The sequence below is a fragment of the Chiloscyllium plagiosum genome, unplaced genomic scaffold (genome assembly GCF_037043375.1).
Source record: "Chiloscyllium plagiosum isolate Xiang-an unplaced genomic scaffold, Cpla_swu_hap1 HiC_scaffold_44, whole genome shotgun sequence".
NCBI classification, from domain to species: domain Eukaryota; kingdom Metazoa; phylum Chordata; class Chondrichthyes; order Orectolobiformes; family Hemiscylliidae; genus Chiloscyllium; species Chiloscyllium plagiosum.
This window is the reverse complement of record NW_028270182.1, coordinates 61,644,003-61,658,375: the sequence shown is the minus strand read 5'-3', so window position 1 is coordinate 61,658,375 and position 14,373 is coordinate 61,644,003.

The window sequence follows — 14,373 nt, the reverse complement described above, 5'->3', positions numbered from 1 at the left end:
CTAATGTCTTGCAGTCTATACACATCTATTACCTCTCCCAGATTTCACCCCTGATTGTCTTTGTAATGTCTTTCAGACTATACACATGTATTACCTCTTCCTAATTTCACTCTTGATCGTATGTGTAATCTTTTTCAGACTATGCACATCGATTACCTTTTCCAGATGTCACTCCTGATTGTCGGTGTTATGTCTTGCAGAATATACACGTCTATTACCTCTTCCAGATGTCACTCCTGATTATCTGTCTAATGTCTTGCAGACTATACACATCTATTACCTCTTCCAGATTTTACTCCTGATTATCTGTTTAATATCTTGCAGACGATACACATCTATTACCTCTTCCAGAAGTCATTCCTGATTGTCTGACTAATGTCTTGCAAACTATACTCATCTATTACATCTCCCAGATTTCAACCCTGATTATCTGTGTAATATCATGCAGACTATACACATCTATCATCTCTTCCAAATGTCACTCCTGATTGTCTGTGTAATGTCTTGCAGACTATCCACATCTATTACCTCTTCCGGATGGCACTCCTCATTGTCTGTGTAATGTCTTGCAGACTATACACATCTATTATCTCTTCCAAATATCACTCCGGATATTCTGTGTAATATCTTGCAGGCTATACACGTGTATTACCTCTTCCTGATGTCACGCCTGATTGTGTGTGTAATGTCTGGCAGACTATACACGTATATTACCTCTTCCAGATGTCACTCCTGATTGTCTGTGCAATGTCTTGCAGACTTTACACATCTATTACATCTTCCAGATGTCACTCCTGATTGTCTGTCTAATGTCTTGCAGACTATACACATCTATTACCTCTTCCAGATGTCACTCCTGATTAACTGTGTACTGTCTTGCAGACTATACACATCTATTAACTCTTCCAGATGTTACTCCTGATTGTCTGTGTAATGTCTTGCAGACTATACACATCTATTACCTCTTCCAGATGTCACTCCTGATTGTCTGTCTATTGTCTTGCAGACTATACACATCTATTACCTCTTCCAGATGTCACTCCTGTTGGACTGTGTAATGTCTTGCAGATCATACGCCCCTATTACCTCTTCGAAATGTCACTCCTGATTATCTGAATAATATCTTGCAGACAATGCACATCTATTTCCTCTTCCAGATGTCACTCCTGTAATTTCTTGCAGACTATACACATCTATTACCTCTTCCAGATGTCACTCCTCATTGTCTGTGTAATGTCTTGCAGACTATACACATCTATTACCTCTTCCAGATGTCACTCCTGATTGTCTGTGTAATGGCTTGCAGACTATACACATCTATTACCTCTTCCAGATGTCACTCCTGATTGTCTGTGTAATGTCTTGCAGATTATACACATCTATTACCTCTTCCAGATGTCACTCCTGATGGACTGTGTAATGTCTTGCAGACGATACGCATCTATTACCTCTTCCAGATGTCACTCCTGATTATCTGAATAATATCTTGCAGACAATGCACTTCTATTTCCTCTTCCAGGTGTCACTCTTGTAATGTCTTGCAGACTATACACATCTATTACATCTTCCAGATGTCACACCTCATTGTCTGTGTAATGTCTTGCAGACTATACACAACTATTACCTCTTCCAGATGTCAATCCTGATTGTCTGTGTAAAGTCTTGCAGACTATACGCAACTATTACCTAGTCCAGATGTCACTCCTGATTGTCTGTGTAATGTCTTGGAGACTATACACATCTATTACCTCTTCCAGATGTCACTCCTGATTGTCTGTCTATTGTCTTGCAGACTATACACATCTATTACATCTTCCAGATGTCACTCCTGTTGGACTGTGTAATGTCTTGCAGATTATACGCCTCTATTACCTCTTCGAGATGTCACTCCTGATTATCTGAATAATATCATGCAGACTATACACATCTATTACTTCTTCCAGATGTCACTCCTCATTGTCTATGTAATGTCTTGCAGACTATACACATCTATTACCTCTTCCAGATGTCATACCTGATTAACTGTGTACTATCCTGCAGACTATACACATCCATTAACTCTTCCAGATGTCACTCATGATTGTCTGTGTAATGGCTTGCAGACTATACACATCTATTACCTCTTCCAGATGTCACTTCTGATTGTCTGTGTAATGTCTTGCAGATTATACGCATCTATTACCTCTTCCAGATGTCACTCCTGATTATCTGAATAATATCTTGCAGACAATGCACATCTATTTCCTCATCCAGATGTCACTCCTGTAATGTCTTGCAGACTATACACACCTATTACATCTTCCAGATGTCACACCACATTGTCTGTGTAATATCTTGCAGACTATACACGTCTGTTAACTCTTCCTGATGTCACTGCTGATGGACTGTGTAATGTCTTGCAGACTATACACATCTATTACCTCTGCCAGTTGTCACTCCTGATAATATGTTTAATATTTTGCAGACTATACACATCTGTTACCTCTTCCAGATATCACTCCTGATTGTGTGTGTAATGTCTTGCAGACTATACACATCTATCACTACTTCCAGATGTCACTCCTGATTGTCTGTGTAGTGTCTTGCAGACCATACACATCTATTACCTCTTCCAGATGTCTCACCTGATTGTCTGTGTAATGTCTTGCAGACTATACACATCTATTACCTCTTCCAGATGTCACTCCTGATTATCTGTTTAATATTTTGCAGACTTCCACATCTATTACGTCTTCCAGATGTCATTCCTGATTGTCTGTGTAATTTCTTGCAGACTATATACATCTATGACCTCTCCGAGTTTTCACACTTGATTTTCTGTGTAATGTCTTGCAGACTATGCACATCTATTACCTCTTCCAGGTGTCACTCCAGATTGACGGAGTAATGTCTTGCAGACTATACTCATGTATTACCTCTTCCAGTTGTCACTCCTGCTAATCTGTGTCATATCTTGCAGACTACACACATCTATTACCTCTTCCAGATGTCACTCCTGATTGTCTGTGTAATGTCTTGCAGACTATACACATCTATTACCTCTTCCAGATGTCACTCCTGATTGTCTGTGTAATGTCTTGCAGACTATACACATCTATTACCTCTTCCAGATGTCACTCCTGATTGTCTGTGTAATGTCTTTCAGACTATACACATGTATTACCACTTCCAGATGTCACTCCTGATTATCTGTGTAATATCTTGCAGACTATACACATCTATTACCTCTTCCAGATTTCACTCCTGATTGTCTGTGTAATGTCTTGCAGACGATACACATCTATTACCTCTTCCAGATGTCATTCCTGATTATCTGTGTAATGTCTTGCAGGCTATACACATCTATTGCCTCTTCCAGATTTCACTCCAGATTGAATGTGTAATGTCTTGCAGACTATACACATCTATTACCTATTTCAGATGTCACTCCTGATTATCTGTGTAATATCTTGCAGACTATACACATCTATTAACGCTTCCAGATGTCACTCCTGATTGTCGGTGTAATGTCTTGCAGAATATACACATCTATTACCTCTTCCAGATGTCCCTCCTGATTGTCTGTGTAATATCTTGCAAACTATACACATCGATTGAGTCTTCCTGATGTCACGCCTGATTGTGTGTGTAATGTCTTGCAGAATATACATGTCTATTACCTCTTCCAGATGTCACTCCTGATTATCTGTCTAATGTCTTGCAGACTATGCACATCGATTACCTCTTCCAGATTTTACTCCTGATTATCTGTTTAATATCTTGCAGACGATACACATCTATTACCTCTTCCAGAAGTCATTCCTGATTGTCTGACTAATGTCTTGCAGACTATACTCATCTATTACATCTCCCAGATTTCACCCCTGATTGTCTGTGTAATATCATGCAGACTATACACATCTATTCCCTCTTCCAGATGTCACTCCTGATTGTATGTGCCATGTCTTGCAGACTATACTCATCTTTTACCTCACCCAGATTTCACCCCTGATTGTCTGTGTAATGTCATGCAGACTATGCACATCTATTACCTTTTCCAGACGTCACTCCTGATTGTCTATGTAATATCTTGGAGACCATACACATCTATTACCTCTTCCAGATGTCACTCCTGATTGTCTGTGTAATATCTTTCAGACTATACACATCGATTACCTCTTCCAGATGTCACTCCCGATTGTCTGTGTAATGTCTTCCAGACTATACACATCTATTACCTCTTCCAGATGTCACTCCTGATGGACTGTGTAAAGTCTTGCAGACTCTTCACATCTATTACCTCTTCCAGATGTCCCTCCTGATTATCTGTAGAAGATATTGCAGACTTTACACATCTATTACCTCTTCCAAATGTCACTCCTGATTGTCTGTGTAATGTCTTGCAGACTATACACATCTATTACCTCTTCCAGATGGCACTCCTCATTGTCTGTGTAATGTCTTGCAGACTATACACATCTATTATCTCTTCCAGATATCACTCCTGATATTCTGTGTAATATCTTGCAGGCTATACACGTGTATTACCTCTTCCTGATGTCACGCCTGATTGTGTGTGTAATGTCTGGCAGACTATGCACGTATATTACCTCTTCCAGATGTCACTCCTGATTGTCTGTCTATTGTCTTGCAGACTATACACATCTATTACCTCTTCCAGATGTCACTCCTGTTGGACTGTGTAATGTCTTGCAGATTATATGCCTCTATTACCTCTTCGAAATGTCAATCCTGATTATCTGAATAATATCTTGCAGACAATGCACATCTATTTCCTCTTCCAGATGTCAGTCCTGTAATTTCTTGCAGACTATACACATCTATTACATCTTCCAGATGTCACTCCTCATTGTCTGTGTGATGTCTTGCAGACTATACACATCTATTACCTCTTCCAGATGTCACTCCTGATTAACTGTGTACTGTCCTGCAGACTATACACATCTATTAACTCTTCCAGATGTCACTCCTGATTGTCTGTGTAATGGCTTGCAGACTATACACATCTATTACCTTTTCCAGATGTCACTCCTGATTGTCTGTGTAATGTCTTGCAGATTATACACATCTATTACATCTTCCAAATGTCACCCCTGATGGACTGTGTAATGTCTTGCAGACGATACGCATCTATTACCTCTTCCAAGTGTCACTCCTGATTATCAGAATAATATCTTGCAGACAATGCACATCTATTTCCTCTTCCAGGTGTCACTCTTGTAATGTCTTGCAGACTATACACATCTATTACCTCTTCCATATGTCAATCCTGATTGTCTGTGTAAAGTCTTGCAGACTATACACATCTATTACCTCTTCCAGATGTCACTCCTGATTAACTGTGTACTGTCCTGCAGACTATACACATCAATTAACTCTTCCAGATGTCACTCCTGATTGTCTGTGTAATGGCTTGCAGACTATACACATCTATTACCTCTTCCAGATGTCACTCCTGATTGTCTGTGTAATGTCTTGCAGATTATACACATCTATTACCTCTTCCAGATGTCACTCCTGATGGACTGTGTAATGTCTTGCAGACGATACGCATCTATTACCTCTTCCAAGTGTCACTCCTGATTATCTGAATAATATCTTGCAGACAATGCACTTCTATTTCCTCTTCCAGGTGTCACTCTTGTAATGTCTTGCAGACTATACACGTACATTACCTCTTCCAGATGTCACTCCTCATTGTCTGTTTAATGTCTTGCAGACTATACAAATCGATTACCTCTTCCAGATTTCACTCCTGATTGTCTGTGTAATGTCTTGCAGACTATACACATCTATTACCTCTTCCAGATGTCACTCCTGATTGTCTGTGTAATATCTTGCAAACTATACACGTGTATTACCTCTTCCTGATGTCACTCCTGATTGTCTGTGTAATGTCTTGCAGAATATACATGTCTATTACCTCTTCCAGATGTCACTTCTGATTATCTGTGTAATGTCTTGCAGACTATACACATCTATTACCTCTTCCAGATTTTACTCCTGATTATCTGTTTAATATCTTGCAGACGATACACATCCCTTACCTCTTCCAGAAGTCATTCCTGATTGTCTGACTAATGTCTTGCAGACTATACTCATCTATTACATCTCCCAGATTTCAACCCTGATTGTCTGTGTAATGTCTTTCAGACTATGCACATGTATTAACTCTTCCAGATGTCACTCCTGATTATCTGCGTAATATCATGCAGACTATACCCATCTTTTCCCTCTTCCAGATGTCACTCCTGATTGTATGTGCCATGTCTTGCAGACTATACTCATCTTTTACCTCACCCAGATTTCACCCCTGATTGTCTGTGTAATGTCTTGCAGACTATACACATCTATTACCTCTTCCACATTTCACTCCTGATTGTATGTGTAATGTCTTTCAGACTATACACATCTATTAACTCTTTCAGATGACACTCCTGATTGTCTGTGTAATGTCTTGCACACTATACACATATATAACCTCTTCCAGATATCACTGCAGTTTGTCTGTGTAATGTCTTGCAGACTGTACACGTCTATTACCTCTTCGAGATGGCACTACTGATTGTCTGTGTAATGTCATGCAGACTATGCACATCTATTACCTTTTCCAGACGTCACCCCTGATTATCTATGTAATATCTTGGAGACCATACACATCTATTACCTCTTCCAGATGTCACTCCTGACTGTCTGTGTAATGTCTTGCAGATTATACACATGTATTACCTCTTCCAGATGTCACTCCTGATTGTCTGTGTAATATCTGGCAGACTATACACATCGATTACCTCTTCCAGATGTCACTCCCGATTGTCTGTGTAATGTCTTCCAGACTACACACATGTATTACCTCTTCCAGATGTCACTCCTGATGGACTGTGTAAAGTCTTCCAGACTATACACATCTATTACCTCTTCCAGATGTCACTCCTGATTATCTGTATAAGATATTGCAGACTTTACACATCTATTATCTCTTCCAAATGTCACTCCTGATTGTCTGTGTAATGTCTTGCAGACTATCCACATCTATTACCTCTTCCAGATGGCACTCCTCATTGTCTGTGTAATGTCTTGCAGACTATACACATCTATTACCTCTTCCAGATATCACTCCTGATTGTCTGTGTAATATCTTGCAGACTATACACGTGTATTACCTCTTCCTGATGTCCCGCCAGATTGTGTGTTTAATATCTTGCAGACTATACACGTATATTGTCTCTTCCAGATGTCACTCCTGATTGTCTGTGTAATGTCTTGCAGACTATACACATCTATTACATCTTCCAGATGTCACTCCTGATTGTCTGTCTAATGTCTTGCAGACAATACACACTTATTACCTCTTCCAGATGTCACTCGTGATTAACTGTGTACTGTCCTGCAGTCTATGAACATCTATTAACTCTTCCAGATGTCACTCCTGATTGTCTGTGTAATGTCTTGCAGACTGTACACATCTATTACCTCTTCCAGATGTCACTCCTGATTGTCTGTCTATTGTCTTGCAGACTATACACATCTATTACCTCTTTCAGATGTCACTCCTGTTGGACTGTGTAATGTCTTGCAGATTATACGCCTCTATTACCTCTTCGAGATGTCACTCCTGATTATCTGAATAATATCTTGCAGACAATGCACATCTATTTCCTCTTCCAGATGTCACTCCTGATTGTCTGTGTAATGTCTTGCAGACTATACACATCTATTACATCTTCCAGATGTCACTCCTCATTGTCTATGTAATGTCTTGCAGACTATACACATCTATTACCTCTTCCAGATGTCACACCTGATTAACTGTGTACTGTCCTGCAGTCTATACACATCCATTAACTCTTCCAGATGTCACTCCTGATTGTCTGTGTAATGGCTTGCAGACTATACACATCTATTACCTCTTCCAGATGTCACTTCTGATTGCCTGTGTAATGTCTTGCAGATTATACGCATCTATTACCTCTTCCAGATGTCACTCCTGATTATCTGAATAATATCTTGCAGACAATGCACATCTATTTCCTCATCCAGATGTCACTCCTGTAATGTCTTGCAGACTATACGCATCTATTACATCTTCCAGATGTCACACCACATTGTCTGTGTAATATCTTGCAGACTATACACGTCTGTTAACTCTTCCTGATTTCACTGCTGATGGAGTGTGTCATGTCTTGCAGACTATACCCATCTATTACCTCTGCCAGTTGTCACTCCTGATAATATGTTTAATATCTTGCAGACTATACACATCTGTTACCTCTTCCAGATATCACTCCTGATTGTGTGTGTAATGTCTTGCAGACTATACACATCTATCACTACTTCCAGATGTCACTCCTGATTGTCTGTGTAGTGTCTTGCAGACCATACACATTTATTACCTCTTCCAGATGTCTCACCTGATTGTCTGTGTAATGTCTTGCAGACTATACACATCTATTACCTCTTCCAGATGTCACTCCTGTTTATCTGTTTAATATCTTGCAGACTATACACATCTATTACGTCTTCCAGATGTCATTCCTGATTGTCTGTGTAATTTCTTGCAGACTATATACATCTATGACCTCTCCGAGTTTTCACACTTGATTTTCTGTGTAATGTCTTTCAGACTATGCACATCTAATACCTCTTCCAGGTGTCACTCCAGATTGACGGAGTAATGTCTTGCAGACTATACACATCTATTACCTCTTCCAGTTGTCACTCCTGCTAATCTGTGTCATATCTTGCAGACTATACACATCTATTACCTCTTCCAGATGTCACTCCTGATTGTCTGTGTAATGTCTTGCAGACTATACACATCTATTACCTCTTCCAGATGTCACTCCTGATTGTCTGTGTCATGTCTTGCAGACTATACACATCTATTACCTCTTCCAGATGTCACTCCTGATGGACTGTGTAATGTCTTGCAGACGATACACATCTATTACCTCTTCCAGATGTCACTCCTGATTGTCTGTGTAATGTCTTTCAGACTATACACATGTATTACCACTTCCAGATGTCACTCCTGATTATCTGTGTAATATTTTGCAGACTATACACATCTATTACCTCTTCCAGATTTCACTCCTGATTGTCTGTGTAATGTCTTGCAGACTATACACATCTCTTACCTCTTCCAGATGTCATTCCTGATTATCTGTGTAATGTCTTGCAGACTATACACATCTATTGCCTCTTCCAGATGTCACTCCAGATTGAATGTGTAATGTCTTGCAGACTATACACATCTATTACCTATTTCAGATGTCACTCCTGATTATCTGTGTAATATCTTGCAGACTATACACATCTATTACCACTTCCAGATGTCACTCCTGATTGTCGGTGTAATGTCTTGCAGAATATACACGTCTATTACCTCTTCCAGATGTCACTCCTGATTATCTGTCTAATGTCTTGCAGACTATACACATCTATTACCTCTTCCAGATTTCACTCCTGATAATCTGTTTAATATCTTGCAGACGATACACATCTATTACCTCTTCCAGAAGTCATTCCTGATTGTCTGACTATTGTCTTGCAGACTCTCCACATCTATTACCTCTCCCAGATTTCACCCCTGATTGTCTTTGTAATTTCTTTCAGACTATGCACATCTATTACCTCTTCCAGATGACACTCTTGATTGTCTGTGTAATGTCTTGCAGATTATACACATCTATTACCTCTTCCAGATGTCACTCCTGATTATCTGTATAATATATTGCAGACTTTGCACATCTATTATCTCTTCCAGATGTCACGCCTGATTGTCTGTGCAATGTCTTGCAGACTATACACATTTATTTCCCCTTCCAGATGTCACTCCTGATTAACTGTGTGAATGTCTTGCTTGGCCGTTTCAGAGAACATTGAACACTTTATCACTTGTCTGTGTGTCTGGAGTCACTTTTAGGCCAGACCAGATTTACTTCCTGAAAGTACATCGGGGAAGGAAATTGATGTTTACAATCGACATTGGCTTCAAGGTCACTGTTACTGACACCAGATTTGAGATCTCGATATTTAATTAATTGCTTTTAACTTTCACCAACTGAGAGTGACTTTTCCAAAACAGCACCATCTTCACATGGGGACCGATCAGAAACCACATTGAGCAGGATATTTCTGTTACTGCTTCACAGCTCTGTCAAAAAGAACTCCCACTAATTTGACTATCGTACTGGGACTGAGGGAGTGATAATTGGTCAGATTGTAATTATTCCCGTCTTAGGGGACGGACATGTCTGTGTAACTTTCCACATTGCCAGGGAGAGGTCAGAGTGGGAGCTGGAATGAAACAGCTTCCCCAGGGACACGGCCTGTTGTGAAGCACAAGTCTTCAGTCCTATTGCAGGAATGGGGTCAGGCCCATTGCCTTGTCGTATCTACTATGGTCAGCTGTTTCTTCATGTCACGTGCAGAGAATCGAATTGATTGAAGACTGGCATCTGTGATGCTGTGGGCATCATGATAAGAGTGAATTGGATCATCGACTCAACATCCCTGGTTGAGGATGGTACAGATACTATTTCCTTGTTTTTTTTACACTGATGTGCAAAACTGATCCATTGATAGGATGGGGATAATTCTGGAGTCCACTCCACCAGTTAGTTGGTTAATCGTCTATCACGATTTTTGGCTGGATGTCGCAGGCTGCAGAGCTTCAATCTGGGTGGGTTGACCTTGTAAGAATTTATCCTTCTCTATCATGTGATTTGGTTTAATTTGTTTTGGTAGGATTTATTGTCGCATTTATCTAAGCAGAGTGAATCTCTTTGTTTATACACAGTTCTGGCAGATCATAGCAGGTGTTGGAGCTGCCTTTTTTTAGAGACATAGAGTGGCCGAAATTTAAAAGTCTACTTCAAGTGTCTGTTTTTGAACAGCCTCAAAATAGCCAGAATTTAAAATAGATTGCTTCAGCATAAGTGAAAAAAAAAGAGCTTTTGAGAAGGGAATTACTCCAAGGCAAAAGAAAGGATAATCTGATTCGCAAAATTCTGAAACATGCCAACATAGCGATAAAGATAGTTCTTTTTTTTAAAATCGATGATTTGTAAGAGAAAACGGATGAACTAATGAAATTGTAGCAGAAAATCTTTGAAGAATCACTACAAACGTTAACTTATTCTGATCTCATTAAGGAGGTGTTCAGCCACAAAAACAGCAACTCAAATTATCTTTAAGAAGCTAGCTGTGTCTTTGAAACTATTTATAATAGTAGTAACTTCTAGTTAACGCTCTGATAATTATTAATGGACACAGATTTCAACGTAATTATAAAACCTGAAAGAGATGCCTGGCATCTAAAAAAACCGTTAACAGAAGAAATAATGATAATATTATGAGTTTGATAACAGAATCAACTTTGTAATGTAAAATATGGTAATGGAATTTGTAAGAGATAGCATGCCCAATGAAGAATAGAGTTAATGCAATCCTTCAAGATAAACAATGAGGGGTATGACTAAAAAGGGCACAACCACTAACTTTGGAATGCAATATAGAAAGATCCCAAGGACTAGAGATAACAAAACTCGTTAAACATCCGAAACAAATAGGTTACTCGGTTTATCCATGGGAGTGTCCATCATTGATCAGTTGTTTTACAAAATTGGTTCTGCAGAAGGGGAGTGGAGGGGACACTGACCACGTTGATCTTTGCAACACAGAACGTATAAAAATACTGTATTTTTGCTGTAAAATTGAAATGTATCATTGATCTCTCTTTTGATCTGAGCTGAGGATCAAGGAAACCATTGTCTTCTCATGTCAAAGCCAGATTCGAGGAAGATCCTTTGGTACTCTCCTTGCATTAACCGGTCTTTGTTTAAACCAAAGTCCATTCCGTGCCTGTGTCCCGTCTGCCTCCAGAGTCTTTGTCCCTCGCTGGGGAATTTTGCTCCCACAGTACGCAACGATATACAGTTCAGAGGGCAAAGGAAAATCTTAGTCTGAGGCATACATGCTACACCACGAAGGGCATGCAATAGGCAAGATCAACGTGAGCAAGTTCAGCATTATTTGAAATTAGAGAATCTATTCCTCAGTTTAATAATAGCTTGGAAGATCTTGTTCATGAGCCGCTGGTTTGTGCGTTCAAGCTTCTGTGCTGCCTGCCTGATGGAAGAGATTGTAGAAGATCCAGAGTGTGATTGATAACGTTGTCAGTCTTTCTGCGGCAGCGAGCCGAGTAAATGGAGTCAATGGATGGGAGGTTAGCTTCCGTGATGACATGGGCTGTGCGCACAACCTTCTGTCATTTCTCTTGCTGTCCTGGACAGGGCTGTTGCCACACCAAGCCATGATGTACCCGGATGGTTTGCTCTCAGTGGTGCATTTGCAGACATTGGGGAAGGTCTTTGTCGACATACCAAATGTCCCGAGCTGCCGGAGAATGAAGAGGCGTTGCTCGGCCACCTCAACTGTCACATCTACATGGGAAGTCCAGGACAGGATGTCGGTTATCGTCACTCCGAGGAAGTTAATGCCTTCCACCCTTTCAACTTCAGTTCCATTGATGTAGATGGGGGCATGTCCTCCTCCTTTCTTTCTGAAGTCATTGATCAGTTGGTTAGTTTTGCCGATGTTGAATAAGAGGTTGTACTCATTGCACCACATCACCAAACCCTCTATTTCTGCTCTGTCTTTTGACTTGACATCATTATATGTCTGTTCTACTATGATGGTGTCAACAGTGAACATGGAGATGGCGTTCATTCTGAATTTGGCAATACAGTCATGTGTATGCAGGGAGTATAGTAGGGGGCTGAGGACACATCCTTTGGGATTTCCGTGTTGAATGTTATTGTGGAAGAGGCACAGTTACCTATCTTCACTGATTGCGGACTGTGGGCCTGAAAGCTGAGGATCCAATTGCAGAGGGCGGAGCTGAGACTATGGTCACTGAGTTTTGTGATCAGTCTGAAGGGAATGAAGGTGTTGAACGTGGATCTATAATCAATGAGCAGGATTCTGACGTAGTGTCCTTGTTGTCCAGATATTCCAGTGATATGGATTCACTATGGACCCATTCCACTGGTAGGAAAATTGTAGGGGATTTAGGCAGGCTGTGAGACTGGAACTGATGTGGGCCCTGACTAGCCTCTCAAAGCACTTCATTCCCCCCCCCCCACCTCAGTCTCCTGCGCTCTAAAGAGAAATGTCCCAGCTTATCCAATCTCTCCCTATGACTCAGACACTTGAGTCCTGGCAACATCCTTGTAAAGTTCCAGTTTAATACCATCCTTCCTATAGCAAGGTGACCAAAACTGAACACAGTGTTGAACTTGGAACGATTTGGAACTGTAAGTTGTACTCTGCTGCCAATTATTATGCTGCTGTGATATTGTTTTATTATTTGTGGTATTCAGAAATCTTATTATTCATGAAATCCTCTGATGTCAATCCCCTCGGGTGAACGTCCTCTTGACTGCTTGAATTTGAATCAATCTATTTTGTTTGGACAGATATTTTGAAGCCGCTGCGTATCAGAGAACAGGGAGAGATGATGGATGTTAGTGCAGTTTGTGTCATTTACTGCACCAGCTTGTCTCTCCAGGCACTTAACCTTTTAGTGTGGGTCAGAGTACCTCACAATTGTTACATCAGAGAAGGAAATTATTCAGTCCATTGTGGGTCCATGAACATAGAACATTACAGCTCAGTACCTGCATCATCCTTCAGCACTACCCACAGCTCCACCGAACTTACTGTCAACCGTAAATTTACTAATTCATCCTTCTATACCCTCATTAAGGTCATTTTCAAAAGGACAAACAGAGTCGCCCCAAAACAGATCCTTGCAGTATACCACTAGCAACTGATCTCGAGAATGAACATTCCCCATCAGCTATCATCCTCTGTCTTCTTGCAGCTAGCTTATTTCTGAACCAAACCGCTAAAACACCCTCAATTCCACGTCTCCGCATTTTCTGGGAGAAAGTAAGAACTGCAGATGTTTGAGATCAGAATCGAGACTGTCGCGCTGGAAAAGCAGAGCAGGTCAGGCAGCATCCAAGGATCTAGGAGAAAGTGAAGATTGCAGATGCTGGAGACCACAAAACTGATTCCTGATGAAGGGTTTACAACCGAAACATCGACTCTCCTACTCTTTGGACACTGTCCTGCTTTTCCAACACTACACTGTCCATATTTTCTGCATTCGTCTACCATGGGAGACCTTATCAAACGCTTTACTGAAATCCACATACCCCACTTTACGGGATTCCACTTGTTTGGTCACCTTCTCAATGAACTCAGTAAGATTTGTGAGACATGACACACCCTTCATAAAGCCGTGTTGACTATCCCGAATCTAATGATTCCTTTCTAGATGATAATACATCCTATTTCTTATAA